This window comes from Lepisma saccharinum, chromosome 14, assembly GCF_977018435.1.
Source record: "Lepisma saccharinum chromosome 14, izLepSacc3.1, whole genome shotgun sequence".
In the NCBI taxonomy this organism is placed as follows: Eukaryota; Metazoa; Arthropoda; class Insecta; order Zygentoma; family Lepismatidae; genus Lepisma; species Lepisma saccharinum.
In genome coordinates this window covers 55,496,006-55,514,304 of record NC_139242.1, presented here as the reverse complement: position 1 = coordinate 55,514,304, position 18,299 = coordinate 55,496,006, and the positions used below count along the sequence as shown (strand labels likewise).

Genomic DNA, 18,299 nt, shown 5'->3' with positions numbered 1-18,299 from the left:
TTTATTTTCCAAAATATGTAACTGGTAATTATTCATACTCGTTTTACATGTGTACCAAGATAAATAAGCGTATTATTTTATGCTAACAGTGTGTTAGTATTTTTTATTTTTGACCCATCTACATTATCTAAAGGTTACGCAACACATTTTAACTATCGATGTAAGTGTAAATGATATAGTGTTTTAGAACTTAAAGCCTTCGCCATTGAAGGTTTTGGGTGCACGACAACTATTTTCAATGGAGTTGTTGAGGAGGTTTGCGGCTTTAATTTTTGGTGAAATGTATTGGAAAAGAAATATATTAGGCTAAAACAGCGAAGATCTTAGGAATTACTATAACAATGCAAACAGTGCTTGCATTATATCTTAACTACTGCTTACTTTCCCCCAATACAGAAGCTAAACAAATGGAAAAATAAAATACCTTGTCCCTCCGCCACTATCGGTATTCTCTGAACAGTTGCAGCCATTTGTTGAGTGTTCTTTCGGAAGGGCACATACTCCGATTTCCAGTTTTCACCCTTGATTTTTTCGGCTTCTTCCGTCGAGCTAGATAGAACAGGGGAAGAATACAGCACAGGGAGTTCACTGCGGCAGATGTGCCCCAGGCTCTCGCTGCCTAAATTGGTGAGCTTTTCTTGTCAACAGGCGAGGAAAATTGGGAAATTTGAAGCATTGGGAAGAATTTATGAATGAAAAAAGCTGCTTTGTAAAATAAGTATATTGAAATAAGTATAGTATTTTACTGTGCAGAAAAAAAAACAAATTGAAAATTTTCCATTTTTGGTTGGGGGTTCGTGTGCTCCGTGAACCCCCTTCAGGCGACGCCTCTGATTGTAAGGTAATGAATATGACAATGAATGAGTAATTATGATGATATACACTTCATTATTCATTGAAAAAAAAGGGGGGGGGTTATATGTAGGATGTTTTGTTAATAGGTTCTAATGCACACATTCCATTTTTAAATAATCAACCTGTGAATAATATTACTATTGATTTTGACTATTTCAAAATGAATACTTTCCATTAAAACTATCAAAGTTTGACCTTATAAGGAAAACAATTTCATTTTCTGGCTTGTTTAGAAAACTAAAACCTATCTACATACAACCCAACAAAATTATTTCCAGCCTTCCTCACATAAAAAAATTTCCAGTTAAACATCTTAACTTTAGGACAAATGTACAGTCTACAGATCCTGCCTTACAGGCTTAATCCTTTACAGCTTTAATACACTGTACTAGCTACAACTTTTGACTACACCAAAGATTTTCAACAAGTGTGCCATGGCACCTACTGCCGAATTTAAAATTATGGATACTGGAATTTGGACTGCAATTAAAAACGAACCAGTAGACCTACATAAAGTAGTTACATAAAAATTTAGCTTATTCAATTCTGAATTAATCTATGGTATGATCTTGCTCTTGTTTGAAGTTCATTGCAGCTTATAAACACATTAACACAGTAAACTAAAATTGAGAAACCGATTTTATACAGATCAGGGTGGCTACAATTTTGTAAAATTGGAATTCCCTTGACTTTTCAAGATTTTCCATACCAAGAACCAAAAGTTTCCAGACCAAACCATTAGGGCAATTAGTGTACATGACTGGAAGAAGGTCATTATATTTCAGCTGAATACATGCTTGGAATCTCGCTAAACCTAATACTGGAATATCTACTTCACATGTAAAGGTAATTAATAATGATTGATTGACTGATTTGCTGTTTTTTTACTCCACTTTATGCACAGTAAAGCTAATCGGGACTGGACCTACAGTTTCAAAGTGGAATCCGAACCACTATGTGCATCCAAGGTAATAACGAGAAGTTAAACTCAACAGTAATTAACTGTTGGATATGGGGAGGGAAGCAAGTATCAGGGGTGAGTTTTCATGTGATACTTGATCATTGATATTGTTTCCAAAATAACTAAAAAAACTAAAAAAGCAACAATAAATAGAAAATTTCCATAGCCACCTATTCTAGTAGATTTCTACATGAAAATAGTTCAAATTTCACTGTAAGAACTGGTAATGGTCAATACATTAAACTGAAGTATAGTCTGTCAACAAGTTTTAAATTTCTTGCTTGATCTTTCTTCCTTTCTCTATGTTCAAGAACTTAGTTTTAGTGCACTACTACAAAAATGTTGTCTTTTTCCAGACAGTAAACTTCCCTGACTTTTCCCTGAATAAATATTTTGAAAACCTGATTAATAAATTTTCAAGTACGGTGCCAGTGAAAATTTTGAGATGTGTTAGCATTACTTCAAGGGAGTATCAGATCAGCCCCAAAATTTCCAAAGATCCTCTCAATGACTAAAATATTATTTTCATAATTTACAAGACTATTTTTAAGAAAATTACAGAAAAATTACAAAATATTTCTAGTTAAGTTTCTATGCTTTAAAAATAACTGTTCATTCACTGTTGTTTTCAGGCAAAATCTGAACATCTGTTGCGCACGATCCCACATTTCATGGCTTGCAATTCTACAATCGGTTTCTTGTACTACAAGCAAGCAACATGCCATTAAGGTTCATCAATGTTGTTTTTTAGGAACGCACAGTTTTCATCTAATACAAGGCTCGTAACTGATTCATTGAATGTATAATGATAGAGAATTAATTTTCAACATACTCTTTGAAGTGAAGCTTCATTCTCATTGTGTGGACATTGCAAAATATTCCTTACAAATAATGCGCCATTTCCTCAATAATATTGAACCATTTAAATGTCACCACACACATAATGGTGAGAATCTTCTTTTTCCATTTACCCACCTCCAATGGAAAGATGATTTAGTGATTGTTATGCAGGAATGATACCAAAATATATTTTCAGAATTGGACAATGAATGATGGTAAAATGGCCATTTAATGTTGTTGAACATTGCTAGAGCTCATTCGTTTCGCGTTTGTTTACAAGTGAGCAAAATGGCTTCATTTACAGTGGGTCAGAAAGTTGAGTGCTGTTTTTAGTTTGCTGAATTCAAGTCTCCTGTTATCGTACAAAGAAAATTCAGACAACAATATGGACAGAAACCACCAGAGCGCCATTCCATTGTTAGATGGCATAAACAATTGTTGGAAACTGGTTCTGTGTTGCGGAAGGAAGGCAGTGGCATGAAACATGTGATTGAGGCAAACGTGGAGGCAGTTCGGGAAGCTTTTCAACACAGCTCACGAAAATCGATTAGACACAGTGGCGTACGCAAGGGGGGGGGTTACGGGGTTTAAACCCCCCCCTTGAGCTTGTGAAATATTATGAAAAATGCTGTGGAAAAAAATTTAAATGGCCAATTTACCACAGTCAAAGATCTGGGACAATACTATTACTACATCTACTACTACTACTACTACTACCACTAATAATAATAATAATAATTTGAATTATTATTTCCATGTAGAATGGAGAAGGCCGCGGTGGCTCAGTCGGTAACGCGTCTGACTACCATGCTCAAGGTCCCGGGTTCGATCCCCGGCCGGTTAAATCCGGGAACTTTTCTAACGGTGGAAGCGGCCCCGGCGCCTACCCAGCGTCGAATAACATGGGTACCTGGGGGAAACCCTGGGGGGTAAAGGCGGTCAGGGGCGTGATGCTGATCACATCACCCCCACTCACGACCGGATCAAGAAAGTGTGGGGCGTTACCCTCACACCCCCTATACGCCTTCATGGCGTGGTGCTATGCACAGGGGAACACTTTACCTTTTTTTTTTTATGTAGAATGGAGAAAAGCACAGCATTCCAAGCACACGCATCTTTCAGAGTGATGCCTTGAAAATAAGCACAAGTTCTTGAAAGTGAAATATGAGGGTAACTATGATTTAAAAGAGAAATAAAATGTTTTGTATTTCAGTTGCAACAATGTTCAATACTCCTGCGTACGCAGTTTTTTTTGGGGGGGAGGGGCCGGAATAGTAAATGTGGATAACACATGGCTTCGTTTTGGAGGGCAGGATGCATAATAAAATATTTCGTATTCTTGGAGCTTTTCAGTCTATTAAAATTGTATTCAAAGACAAAAATGGTAATTGGGACTCACTTTAAAAGAGGTTTCGTATTTACACATTTTGATTTTTTAAAGATCTTAACGGATTTTTATTTGAAAATTCTGATTTTCTCAATTTTTATAGGGGCTGTAGCATCATCGGTAGAGGCATGCATATTTCGTTTTTGACAAAAAGAAAACGAAATTTGAAATAACACTCTTTTTTAATGTTAATTTTTAAGGTTTCTGAAAGGTGTGAGGTGCATTTTCCTACCCTGTTTTGTCACGAAATGATGCGAAATGAACTGCAAAATGCGAAATAGACTCTTAAACACGAAATTTACCGTTTATATACCGACGCGACACTTTCTGAAGTCTGAAGTATCCTGTGTGTTATGCAATTCACGGAAAATTGATTAATTTTGCTGTAAATATTTGAAAAACAAAAATGGACTCCTCTATACAGGAATAAACTTAATATTCTGGTAATGATTTAATGTGTTATTAGAATGGGTATGTTTATTTTGTGTAATAGTGCAGTTTTTAAATCAAATTTGGGATTATATTCACATTTTTAAAACCAAAATGTAATTTTATATACCGCTTTTTCACCGCTATAACAGCGAAATTTCATTTTATTTACTGCTTTTGAACCCGAAATTGACTCTGTTTTTATACTGAAATTTTGCTTTTTTATTTACCAAAAGTATGTGCCTCTAACGATCGGCCATGCCTCTATGTACGCCAGTGTTCAACGAACATGTATTTTTTTTGTGTGAACAATGAGAATTAACTAAAGAAAGTTCTTGGTTCGTTGCTAGAGGCTAATGTATAGACAAATGCTAGGCGGACAAGAATACAGTCACCAGTCTTCCTTCCCATTGTATTATTTACCGCAGCACGTTTGAATGTCTCTCTTTAAAAAGTATCACCTTGTTGACTACACAATTATTCAAACGACAATAAGCTTAACTATTGGAAAATGTAAGAACAGCGAGACAATCCAGATGTGAATTATCGGGGACATTTATGCGGGGAAGAAACCGGAAAAATTCCAACCAATTTCGGGAATCGAATCCGAATCTCCCGCGTGATTGTCAGATGCTCTACCGACCAGACCACCGCAGCTTCTTGGATGAGTTCCATACTTTAATTATTTCAATTAATTTATTTTAATATATTTTCTTGTTTTATGGATATTCTTCACCCTTAAAATGTCTCACCTCGTTGACCAGACAAAAAACAAAAACAAAAAAAAGCTCTCAGGATTTGATAAAAATTGAATGATTAGAAAGTAATTTCTTTCTATTGTTTTCATAAATGGTATATATATGTAGATCTCTACTACATAATAGTAGTAGTGGTATTAGTAGTATTATTAGTAGTAATTCAGCTATTTAATTAATTATAAGTATTATTATTTAATTGTGATTATTATTATTTAATGAAAGTATAATAAATCAAAGGTAATGTGAATTTGGAGAAAGTTTTAGAAATAACCCCCCCCCTTGACGAAATCCTGCGTACGCTACTGATTAGACAGGTGAGTACACAACTTCAAATCACTTGATCAACTGTGGATGACAAAGTTTGAGGGGCTTCACAAATGAAACCAGACAAGTTAGAGGGGAAAAAAAGAAAGGAAAAAAAATGATGTGGTTTCCCACCACCATGGAAGGATTTCATGTGCCACATTTTATCAAAACCTAAGAGCATGCGTTCCCTAACCTTCTTTTTTTGGTTGAATTGTCATGGAATGAACCTTTAGAGATTACTTACGTCAAAATGTTTGAAGATTTTGTTCAATACGAGGGTTGGAACTTAAATAGTGGCAACACTGCTGTGGAGACACTATGCAATGGAATGTAGTAGTGGCGCTGATAGCACACGTTGTTGACATACCTACCTTACCTCCGAGCAAATGGACTCGCACGTCCCACGTCACAGGCAGGCGCACAAGCGAGGGAAACACAGTCACTTGTGAGCGAGCGGTCTAACGTGAAGGTCACTATGTTTTCCAAACAGGAACAACGGAGTTGGATCAAGATTGAATGTGCCAGAGGTCGTACAACACAACAGTGTCATCAAGGGCTTCAAGAGGCGTGCGGGGAATCGGCATTGCCATACAGAACAGTGGCACAGTGGGTAAAAGCCTTCAACGAAGGTCGTCATTATGGGTCGCTGCGAAAGTCGAAAGTGCGTCAGAGCCCCAGTGTGGTGAAAGTTATGGTGATTCTCATGTACGACTGTGATGGTGTTATCCTAACGCATTACGTTCCTCCACGGCAGACTGTCAATGCCCAGTATTACTGTTCATTTTTGGAGCATCAACTGCGACCAGCTTTGCGAAAGAAGCGGCGACACTTTCAGCGCAACCCACCCATCATTTTGCACAACAATGCACGGGCGCATACAGCGCAAGCTGTGGCTGCTCTGTTCGGTCGATGGGACTGGGAAGTACTGTACCATCCACCATACTCCCCGGACTTAAGTCCTTGTGACTTTGATTTGATTCCGAAGATGAAGGAACCACTTCGTGGCATTCGCTTCAGAACTGTTCCAGAGATTCAACAGGCAGTAGACCGCTCCATTCGCACCATCAACAAAACAGGCTCTGCTAACGGTATACTACGCCTTCCACATCGCTGGCAACGGGTTCTACACAACGCTGGTGACTACTTTGAAGGATAGTAACAGGTACAAACATGTACCTCTTGTGTATCGGTTGTGAATAAATAGTTGCCACTATTTAAGTTCCAACCCTTGTACATTCTTTTGTAGTTTGGTTAGGCAGATTAGGTTTAGTTCCCTATTTGGCAACAGTTTCGAATGTTTAATGATTTTCTAACGACGAAACCATTTAATGACAAGTGCCTAAAAACTGCGTACCCCTTTTACATCCAACATATGTGAAGTAGATGACAGCAGGAATCTATATTCAAAACGACAGTAAGTGAATAGGTGCTTACAAAGAAGGGTAACTATTCGATCTCCGCCAAACGGATTTCTTCATTTTTACACAAGAAACTACTTATGGAAATGAGTTTCTGTAGCATTTTCAAAGTTCGTGGAAGTATTTTCTTCCATCGTGGAATCTATTTGACCGGGAATTGATGTATTTTTGAAGAAAAATATCTCTCCGACGCACAATTGTCGTTGCTTTTATTTGCTTTCTCTAAGTTAACCGGATGTTGCGTACGTTTGATGATGTAACCCCCTGTCAGTGTTTCCAACCATGCCGTAGTTTTGCAAGAAGATGAAAAAACAAAATGTACATTCCAGATATTACTACGACCACAAATTTTAACTATGTTTGCCTATCCTAACCTTACCATGAATGGTTTGTGGAGCTATGCGAGAATGGTTTTTGGGGCTGTGCATGAATGGTCTGTGGGGCATTTTTTGGTAACAGTTGCTGATCGGAATAAATGATTTCTTCATTTTTACACAAGAAAGTACTTACTGGAATGAGCTTCTTTTAGCATTTGGATACTTCGTGGAGGTATTTTCTGTCATCGTAGAACCTACTGGAGCAGAAAATCATGTATTTTTCACGAAAAATATCTCTCCGACGAACAATTGCCGTTGCTGTTCCTTGCTTGCTAAACGTAAATCGGATCTTGATGACGTAATCTCCTGTCAGTGTTTCCAATGACCTGCTTGTTTTCCAAGAAGATGAAAAAACGAAATACACATTTCCGATATTACTACGACCCCAAATTTTTACTATATTTGCCTAACTAAACCGAACCTAACCTTACCCATGAATGGTTTTTGGGGCTATCCGTGAATGGTTTGTGGGGCATTTTTCAGAAAAGAAGAATGGAAACACTGTATACCCACTAATCATCGATGCTACTGAAGCTGTACCCGCCATATTGTGTCTGAAGCAAGCGGAAAAAAAGGACAAACAATAATTACTGTTATTGACATACTTTTCATCAGAAAACTTGAGAAAAGCAAAATCACACCTTAAACAAACTTTCGCAATGCACAATAGATAAGTATGAATGTAAAAAGTGACGAAATAAACCAGTGACAGGTGTTCAGCCGATTGACAACAGTTAATCATTTTGTAACTATGTTTGCCTAACCTAACCTTACCGTGAATGGTTTGTGGGGCATTTTTCGGTTAAGAAGGTTGGAAACACTGCATACCCACTGATGATCCACGATGCTACTCAAGCTGTGCCCGCCATATTGTGTTTTACGGAAGAGAAAAAAAGAAGAACAATAATTACTGTTAATGTGAAAAATTTATTTTTGTGAAAAAAGCAAAAGGCCACCTTAAAGAATCTTTCGCAATGCAGAATAGGTAATTATGAATGTTAAAAATGATGAAATAAATGAGTGAGAGGTGTTCGGTGCAGATCGAATAGGTACCCAAACAAGAATCATACAGGAGTATAACAAAGAAAACATGTAGGGTAACACTTCCGTATAGTGGAGACGGATTTCTTACTTTTTACAGAAGAAAGTACTTACGGAAATCATTTTCTGTAGCATTGTTGAGGTTCGGGAATGTAGTTTTTAACCTTTTCAATGCCAATTCATGTTTTCTTCTGGGAAAATATCTCTCCAACATGGAATTGCTGTTGCTGCCATTTGCTTTCTGCACGATGTTCCATGTTTTAGATGACGTAACCCCCCAATAAGTGTTGCAAACCACACTATGTTTTCACAAGATGATGACGTGTCTAGGATGCATCCTGAAGTTTTTTAACTGTTTGCCTAACCTAACCTTACCGGAAATGGTTTGTGGGACTAATGCCAATGGTTTGTGGGGCTAACGTCAATGGTTTGTGGGGCTAACGAGGTATTAGCATAATTTCCAATCCGGCCACGAAATTAGGTATTTTTCGGTGAATAATGTTGAAACACTGCATTCACACTCCAAATCGACAAAACACTGCCACATCGCGCGATGAACCAGTCCGCTATCGCCATATTGGGTGTTAGAGAACCGAGAAAAGGAAGAACAGTAAGTACTCGTAAATGTAAGAAACAGACATTATTTTCGTTAGAAATTCATTATTACCCCTAAAGAAATGTTCCGCAATGGAGAATTGTATGTTAGCAATGTAAAAAAGTGCGAAATAAATTATTTCTAGGTGTCTCCACTATACAGAAGTAGTACCACCTGCGGTAAGTAATCACTAAGGCTCTGAAGTATGTGTTAGCAGACAGAAAGCAAATCATGTAAAAATTACATGTGTACCATGATTAGTTCGAAATTAAACAATCAGAAGTATGGCCTTCAATTTGCATGTCCTTACAGGATGAATTAATATACTAAAACAACATACTATTATTTGTGAGGTCCAGAATTCACATAACAGGGGCATTAAATGAAAAGTCCGTGTAAAGAACAAAATGAATTAATCTGAAAATTATTATTGTTTTAAAATTGCATTCAGGTTGACATGTTTATGAATGCATATAAGCTGTATAAATCTGTAAAAATTGTGATTTATTACAAAACTCAATACAATCAACTGGCATTAGATGTCATAAATCACATACAACTGAAGTAAGGGGGAGGGGGAGAAGACGGGACAGATTTGACAGCTACTTAGCCGGCGATTTTCAATCCATTGCATAATACCAAAGAGTACGTATTTCTCTATGATAATACAGCTGTACATTAACATTGAAGTTAGGACAAAAACAGGCACACAAGTTGAATCCTTAGTCTAGTTGAACATGCATAATAAAGCATTTACAATACTTACCTTTTTCTACCAGGATATAAGAGGTGTACCGTACGTCTAGGGGTGTACAGTACAAGAGGTGAGACAAGAAACTCTCCCACCGATGTTCTGAGTCGGAAACGCGGCAAGCGCATGCGCGAACTTCCCCTATCGTGCACACAGGCAGGGTTGCCGAACGTCTTAATGTTGTGAGAGCACCGAGAAACAATGCGATCGACTTGCCTGTGTTCATTTAAAGTGTGTGTTTGTTTTGTGTGCAGTGTACTTGCTAGCATGGAAGCTTGCAGTTCAGAGAAAGCAAGTAAACTCGGTGGACGGAAAGTAATCCACAGCCAAGGGCGGGAAATTGTATATAATGTCAATGCATTTATGAAAGACGAGGTGGGAGTTAGTATGTCCGAAAACCAGTTGCAAAGAAGGGTGGCTCGCGCATGTGGTGTTTCATTTAGCAGTGTGAGAAAAATTGTACTAATAGAAAGTAAAGCATGCACTACGTTGAAGAAACACTTTCATACGCCCCATAAAACACGACCTCGCCGAAAAATCAAAAGTCATATAGACGAGTTCGATAAGTGTGTTGTTAGGCGTGTTATGCACGAATTTCACCTTACGGACAGGGAAGGTATCCGAAGGGTTTTGAAACAAAGAACAGAGTTCCAAGGCAGTGTCTGGTGTGTGCGCAAGATAATACGTGACCTAGAGTTTAAGTGGGAAAAAGCAGAAAATAATAGACAATTGCATATAGAAAAGGACGAAATAAGTAGTTTACGTTCATCGTACCTCAAAGCCATAAAAATCTTTCGTCGACAAGGACGACCCATTGTTTACGTTGACGGACTTATTTTCACATCTCGACAACAAAGAAAGAAGCTTGGGTGGATGGAACCGCGGCTGCCGTCAAAGCACCGGTGTCTAAAGTGCAACGTGTAATTGTTGTACATGCTGGCGGTTAATGTTCAAATCTGGAAAATCTTTTGGCGATTACCACCATGATATGAATGCCCAATTTTTTTTTTATTTGAATATTTCATTTTACTTCGCGTTTTGTGCCTCTTGGCTAATTTGCGAAGATGGGGATGAGTGATGAAATTGATGAATGGACATTTACAAACAACCATGACCGAGCGGGATTCGAACCCGGGACCCTTGGCGTCGCAGCGCGATGTGCTAACCACTCAGCCACAGGGTCCGGGGAGAAGTTTATCCCAAATTTGACACGAAACAGTGTTGTTGTTGTTGACAACGCCTCATGCCATAACGTACAAATAAATCCTGCGCCTTCTTACTCCTCCCGAAAAGACATTATGATTCATTCAGTGGCTCGTTCAAAACAACACCCCCTTTGATGCACACATGTTCAAACCAGAATTGTATTCCTTGGTGAAAATTAACAAACCCCGTTTGAAGATGTTCAAAATTGATTCCATCTTAGCAGAACGCGGTCATTCAGTTGTATGTTTACCACCAATACCACTCAGATCTTCTTGCTTAGTTTTCTTGTGTTCTCGTTATGCGTAGACATTTGACCCGTATGCACTGCCAACCCTGCTTCTGTGCGTCCTTCCCCTACGTATGGCTTGGGCGTGAGGCCGCGAGGAGTTTCTTGTCTTACCTATTCTACTGTACCTGAGAGATCACCTGGTTTAGCGTTGCCGCCATTGCCCAGCCCACAGATTATAAACGGTTTCCAAAGATTCTTCTTCTTCTTCTTCTTCACCGATTGTCCCTATCGCCACTAAAGACGGCGATTTTGGACATGTGTACTGAAGGAATGTGTCAGACAATATCCGATAACATCCCACGTGAAAATAACTCTTCCTCCTATTTACATATATAAATAGGTTCTTCGCAAATATTTAACACATGTCACGCAGCCTCTAGGGCTTTCTTATTTACAGGCAGTGGCGTAACAACATATCGCGAGGCCCCATCCGTTCTTTAAATTTGAACTCTCAATGATACGTCAGCAAATTATCATATTTAAATATTAATAGTAATAATAAACCACGGACGTAAATTATATTTAATAATATGCCACAGATAAATTTACATTTGGCAGAGGTATATTCTGATAAAACACTAATGGAATTTTCTTTCACCGAAGTAGTAGTAATAGTAGGTACGTTTTTAAAAATGTTCTTCAGGCACTAAGACATAACTGAACTATCCTCAAATATGCTCAACTTTATTTTTTTAAAAAAATCAGAAATGCAAGCTATGAATCTTTAAATATAACATGTATTATTTTCAATTAGTTTTCCTTTGTTTCCTCATTTCAAAATTTGTAGGATGTAAATATTACAAACCATGGCATAAGAAGAAAATATCGAAGTGCCCACATAAATGTTTTGCGTAAATGTTTCACATAATAAACACGACAATAATTTTTACTTTTTTTCGGAGACCCTAGGCTTAGGGCCCCTACCGCCTGTATGTTACGCCTCTAATTTGACGTATTTATTCAAATTATAATGTTAAAGTAGAATTTAAAGCCAGATAGAAACAGAATGTTTTAATTTTATTGCGCGCAAAAATTAACTTTTCCCATCTATTTTTCTCACTTCTATTTATTACATTTTTCATATCAACCCCATGGGACGCGAGGGCCCGGGCGGTCGCCCAATTCGCCCACTCCTTGCTACGCCACTGTTTACAGGAATTATAATTTTAAAATTGTAACAAAAAAATGGACGAAAATACGAGGGGAAATGCCTGTTTATTGAAGGTTTCCACATGGCGCTCAGTTAAGAGACCAGTATTTCTAGCAGAAATAAACTTTATTTCGTTTCAGACTTTCTTCATAGCTTTAATCGCAGATAAGGAACATTCATCTTGTGCATGTTGCTTCATATCGCTTGCACGCACTATGTCTGCAAATAGCAAACTATATTTCACAAAACAAATCTGCTTCCTCTCCGTGGGTTTCGTGCGAGAATGAACATGACACGAAAAGTAAAGGCATAGGAGTGCGGACGGGGGGTGGGTGGGCAAGAGGGACAATTGCCCCCTAATATTCTCACTTAGAAATTTAGTTTAGAGAAATTTTATCACCTTTATTAAGCAATATTATGCTCTTAAGAAATTATTATTTTCTTTCCAGCCGACGGAAGTTCCAAGCAACTACGGAGGGGATGCATTATTTCCTATGTGATTGAACTATGCAACTTCGCTTTCTCTACCAAATTTCTTGTTATTAACACTCCCACACACTTAATTCATTAGTTATGTTTCCCTTACATTGGAAATCAGTAGCGGCAATTGAGTGCCAAAACCGAGAGGAGGAGTATAGAAAAAGTAAACAGTTCTTGCTCCCGGAGCAATTGCTGTCACTGTTATAAATTAATAAATTATGTGTAGTTGTTTTGAATCTGCTGTATACAACCAATTTATATGTAAAATAGTCTCTAAACCACACAGAGGAGGAAATAAAGGAGATGGCAATGAACATTAGTGCCACGGTCATGGCATACACTGCATACACCCCTGTTTCTTACCCATCAACATAGGCGTGCGCATGAGGGGTGGGGGCAATTTCCCCCTAATCATGGACATCCGCAGATTTTTTCAACGGAGAAACAAACAAGGTATTTTTCCATGGGTTATATTGCCTCCTCCTCGCATTAATGTAAATTACTATGACTGAAATCAAATTATACGTGTGAAATATATACTTTTAGGTTTACATTCGATTTCTAAGGGGGAGGTGTGGCTATCCTTGCTCCCCCTTCCAGACGTCCGTGTCCCTACATTATTATACTTTCACCTAGAAATTTAGTGTAGAGCAATCTTATCGCCGTTATTAAACGATATTACACTCTTAAAGAAAATAAAGTATTTTCAAGCCGGTTAGAGTTCAAAGCAACTACGGGGAAAAGGGGTGCAGTGGCGGAACCACGGGGGAATGGGCATTGCCCCTCCCAAACCTTGGGTGGAAATCAATTCTACGGGGCGGGGGGCAAACATTGAGGTAACATCAAGGTAAAGGAAAGCAAGGCTAGTAGAATCTAAGAGTAGTAGGACAAAAGGATACTCAATATGGAATTAGTTTTCACGTCTTTCGTTGCATTATTTGGACGGGTTGAAGTTACAGTGGTGTAAGTCACTTTATTTTTTTAAAAAAAAGACAGACACAGAAACCAGATCTATACAAGTCAATCTGTTAACAGAAAACGTGAAGTAAATCAGAGATTCATTCAACTGTCAACAAATGACAGTTAAGGTCTAATGAGGGGGCTAACTAATACCGGTTAATGGGCCTCCCCGATGGCGCAGTGGTAGCGTCGTTGCCTTGTAATCAGGGGGTCCCGGGTTCGATAACCGGTGGAGGCTCTAGTGGTTCGGATTCCACTTTAAACTGTATGTCCAGTCACGATTAGCCTTACTGTACATAAAGTGGACTTAAACCAACAAATCAATCAATCAATCAATAATACCGGCTAAAATGTACTTACTTCATACTTTTAGGGTATAATTTTACCGCTTGCTTATTTTACAATCAGAACTCCAGATAAATCAATGAGATGTTGCATTTTGTTCCATCACATACAAAAGTGCTTTTAGGCACGAATCTTTTATTTGATTTTGATTTGATTTGATTTATTTTATTTTACTTCGCGTTTTGTGCCTCTTGGCTAATTTGCGAAGATGGGGATGAGTGATGCAATGATGAAATTGATGAATGGACATTCACAAACAACCAAGCCCGACCGGGATTCGAACCCGGGACCCTTGGCGTCGCAGCGCGATGTACGAATCTTTTATGTCAAATAAAATGTAATAATTATATAAGCCATTATTTAGTGGAATAATATCAGAGTCTTACTATTCATGTGAAGAGTACAAAATACACCATTGAAACTATACTCATTACATTATCAACTCGCTGAATATACGTATAAATACTACACGTAACACTATTTCTATGTAAACAGTGTGACTAACTTGTTGCTAAAATTAGAAAATGAGCCACAGCAAGAAACTAGGATAAGATACGTCTGTTTTTATGAGCAGCCACAATTTTTTTAAAATCCAAAGATTTTGCAAGCTCTTCAAAACAAAAGGACAGAACAGATAGAGCACTCAATCTCTCGTCACCAATTAGATTTCGAAGGTTTGTCGCAAGCAATCGTTGATGGAGATATGAACATTTCAATAACACAAAGCTTATAAAGTTCGTAAAAGGAAATTTTGAATGTTTCAATCATTGCAAGCAGCTGCTAAAAGTCTTTATTTTGGCTTCCATTCTGCCTCATAGTGTGCCATGACTCTAAACTGTCACACAACAGTAGGTAGCGTATAAAGAGTGTAGCTCTTCTTGCTTCAGAAAACTGGCATTATCTTAATAAAGTAGACACCAAATAAGCGAAAACACCCTTGAATAGAATCTGTATTAACATTAATGATACTATTTCCTCTTGCATGATGAAATATCTTACTTTTCTTGTTCAACGACTGGAATTCAGAACTTAGGGCTAGATGTGAGATGTGAGATGTGAGATGTGAGATGTGAGATGCTAGATGCTAGATGTGAGAAATATCGTCCACTTAGGACGTGCCACTCTCAAGGAAGAAAAATATTTTCATTATAAATCCACCTCCACTACGAGACAAATATATTGACATAAAATCAAGGAATATATGTAGTTGCAACTTTGGCACTGGGCATTTTGATTAGAGAAGTGACTGCTGAAGATTATAATTTTATTTCAGAATATATATTATGCTCCGAATATTGATCAGAATTGGATCAATAGTTTTACGAGATGTGCTTCAAAGATTGATTCTTCTATACGGAATCAAATTTGGCTACTTTGGCGCTACTGCAGAATTTTTTTCCTAACATCACAAATAAAAATTAATTAGCATGTAGGCCTAGGCCTGCGAAGAATGAAATTGTCCAAGCGTGCTGATTTTTGCATCGTATGCAAGAATGTTTACTTGATTGGTTACTTGATTATAGTATTAAGATACTATAGCACAGAATCAAATTGGGACGAGACCTACAGCTTATAGTGGAATTCGAGCCACTTAATGGTATGTGCCTCCACCGGGGATCGAACCCGGGACCCCATAATTTCAAGGCAGCAGTATTGCTGCTAGATAAGCAGGGCGGGGAGGTCCAATTTTAATATTACCAATTCTTAACATTTAAGAATTAAGTTAGTTACTTTGTGTACTCTTTGATTTCTTAACGTCCTATTTCTCCCTCTTGAATATTTGCAACGATAAGGATAGATATAACGGTGAAAACAATGAGAGAACATCGATAACACTCATACCATTGTCGGTAATCGAATGAGGAACTAACAAACAAAAAATAACATTGACGGCTCTTTAGATGTTGAACGTTGTCCTACTTAAAAAAAAAAATCGTTTTACACATCTGTTAGATTTATCAGAAATATAGCAATACAATTTATGGAGCCTAATTATGTACACGTTTAGCTGCAAATGCCAACAATTAAGAACAATCTCACAGCCACTGAATACGTCGTCCACCTACAAGGCAGGTAACAGATTTCGTAGCAAGTTTGGCACTCATGCTCATGATTGGCCCAGTGCTATCCAGGCATATCTGCATCTACCCCCCCCCCTTTCCCTTTGATTTTAGAAAACATCGTATTAAAAGTAACTTTGCGATCTAACTGAACTAGAAAATGTACTTTAACATTGTACTTGCCTCAATGGAATTTTAATAATGGAAAATGTAAACTTAAACTTTGCAAGTTTTCGGTCAAAATGCATCTACCGTACTACAAAAATCTTGGGTGGCTACAGGGGTGCTGAGGCCGGTTTTGCCCATCAATAATATATATATATATATATATATATATATATATAAAGGTAAAGTGCTACCCTGTGCTTAGCACCACTCCATGAAGGCGTATAGGGGGTGTGGGGGTAACGCCCCACACTTTCTTGATCCGGTCGTGAGTGGGGGTGATGTGATCAGCATCACGCCCCTGACCGCCTAATATAAAACAGTTGTATAAAATTAGGTTCTTTCCATTCATTTTGCGAATATTGATACAGAAATTAGATGTGCAAAATATCTTCAAGCATTGTTCAAATTCACTTTCAAAATCACTGAAATATGAACGTACTCCGAATGGCCTGACGTCACTGGTCATGACGCTTTCTGTTGGCTCGTATCGTTGGCTACGGCTCATATAAACTTAGCATGAGCCGTGAGAGCAACAGAAGAAAGTCATAAATATCTGTGTAAAACGCAAGTATTTTGTTACTTGCAGTGCAAAAAAAACGTGTGCTTGTACACAGGGCCGGATTAAGACGAAATTGAGCCTGATGCTGCACGTCAAAACCTAACAATGAAATACCGTCAATTTTTTCTGTACAACTAACTTTCAAGGTGAAAAATTTACTACGTCGCACTTACCGAACAATAATATAGTGGCAACAATCGCCAAGAATTGAAAAAAACGCAGCTAAAAAACTAAGTAAAATGTTTAACGTAAAATTGATAGGATTAACTTTAAACCTTCGGTGAACAATAAACACAACGACGTTATAGTTACGTCACAGCGCAAAGAATAATAGTAAATGTATAATATAATTTGGGGTTCCAAATTTCATTCTAAGATTTATTTTCAGGTTAATATACCAAAGAAAACTGTTCAGCTTTCGGAAAATTCTCGTCTGTTTTCATCTGGGCCTATTTCAGGAATGGGCCTAATGCTGCAGCATCAATAGCACCCACCTTAATCCATCACTGCTCGTACATAGGTCGTTCAACGTTGACAGGGGCATTTGTGTACCGAATATAGTAAACTGAACGCTCGAAGAGCAGACGATAAACCAGAAAGGTATTTTTTAGCGCACCGCTGGCCTCGCAACTTACCTAGTATTCAACGCACGGAAATGCGGGAACGAGCAGGGATGATTTTTATAAGGTGCGAAGTAGTGTATATTGGGGGGTTCAAAATAGTACTTAGTAGGTATGGTCTTTTTTTACCAATTGAATATCACTTTTTGACATATTTTGACAATTTTTTGTCGATGTTTTAGCGTTTAGCGATGTTTTAGTACAAATTTTCACTATACTCATTTTTCCCCCACTCGTACTTGGTAGGTATATCATGATGTTACGTGATACAACTTAACCTATCCTTTTTTTACGATTATTTAATTTTTTTACGATCCTAAGTGATATAACTTAACCTATCATTTTTTTTATTTAGGTACTGTTTGAACGTTATTATTTGAGGATCATATTTTGTAGGTATCCTCTTTTTTTATCAATCGAATATAAGTTTTTGACATATTTTGACAATTTTTTGTCGATGTTATAGCGTTTAGCGATGTTTTAGTACAAATTTTCACCGCACTCATTTTTTTTTCTATTTGTAGTTGGTAGGTATATCACGATCTTACGTGATACAACTTAACCTATCTTTTTTTTACGATCCTAAGTGATATAACTTAACCTATCGTGGAACTCGCAAACACCCACTCTACAAAAATTCTACTGTATGATCTTTCACTGGCTAAGCTAACCTACAAATAGGAATTGGTAGCACTGACTTATAAACCCACTGGGTCTTCTTGGCATGTTTTTTCATGATGTGTT

General features: G+C 37.7%; 1 long non-coding RNA gene across 1 annotated transcript in view; it reads right to left on the bottom strand.

The window, feature by feature from the left end:
• The window catches only part of LOC145998366 (uncharacterized), a 32,268-nt gene extending 22,422 nt beyond the window's left edge, over window positions 1-9,846 (bottom strand). The window contains exon 1 of the long non-coding RNA XR_014443309.1: window positions 9,734-9,846. This is a non-coding gene — a long non-coding RNA (uncharacterized LOC145998366). The remainder of the gene's footprint in view (window positions 1-9,733) is intronic.
• Window positions 9,847-18,299: the final 8,453 nt, after the last annotated feature.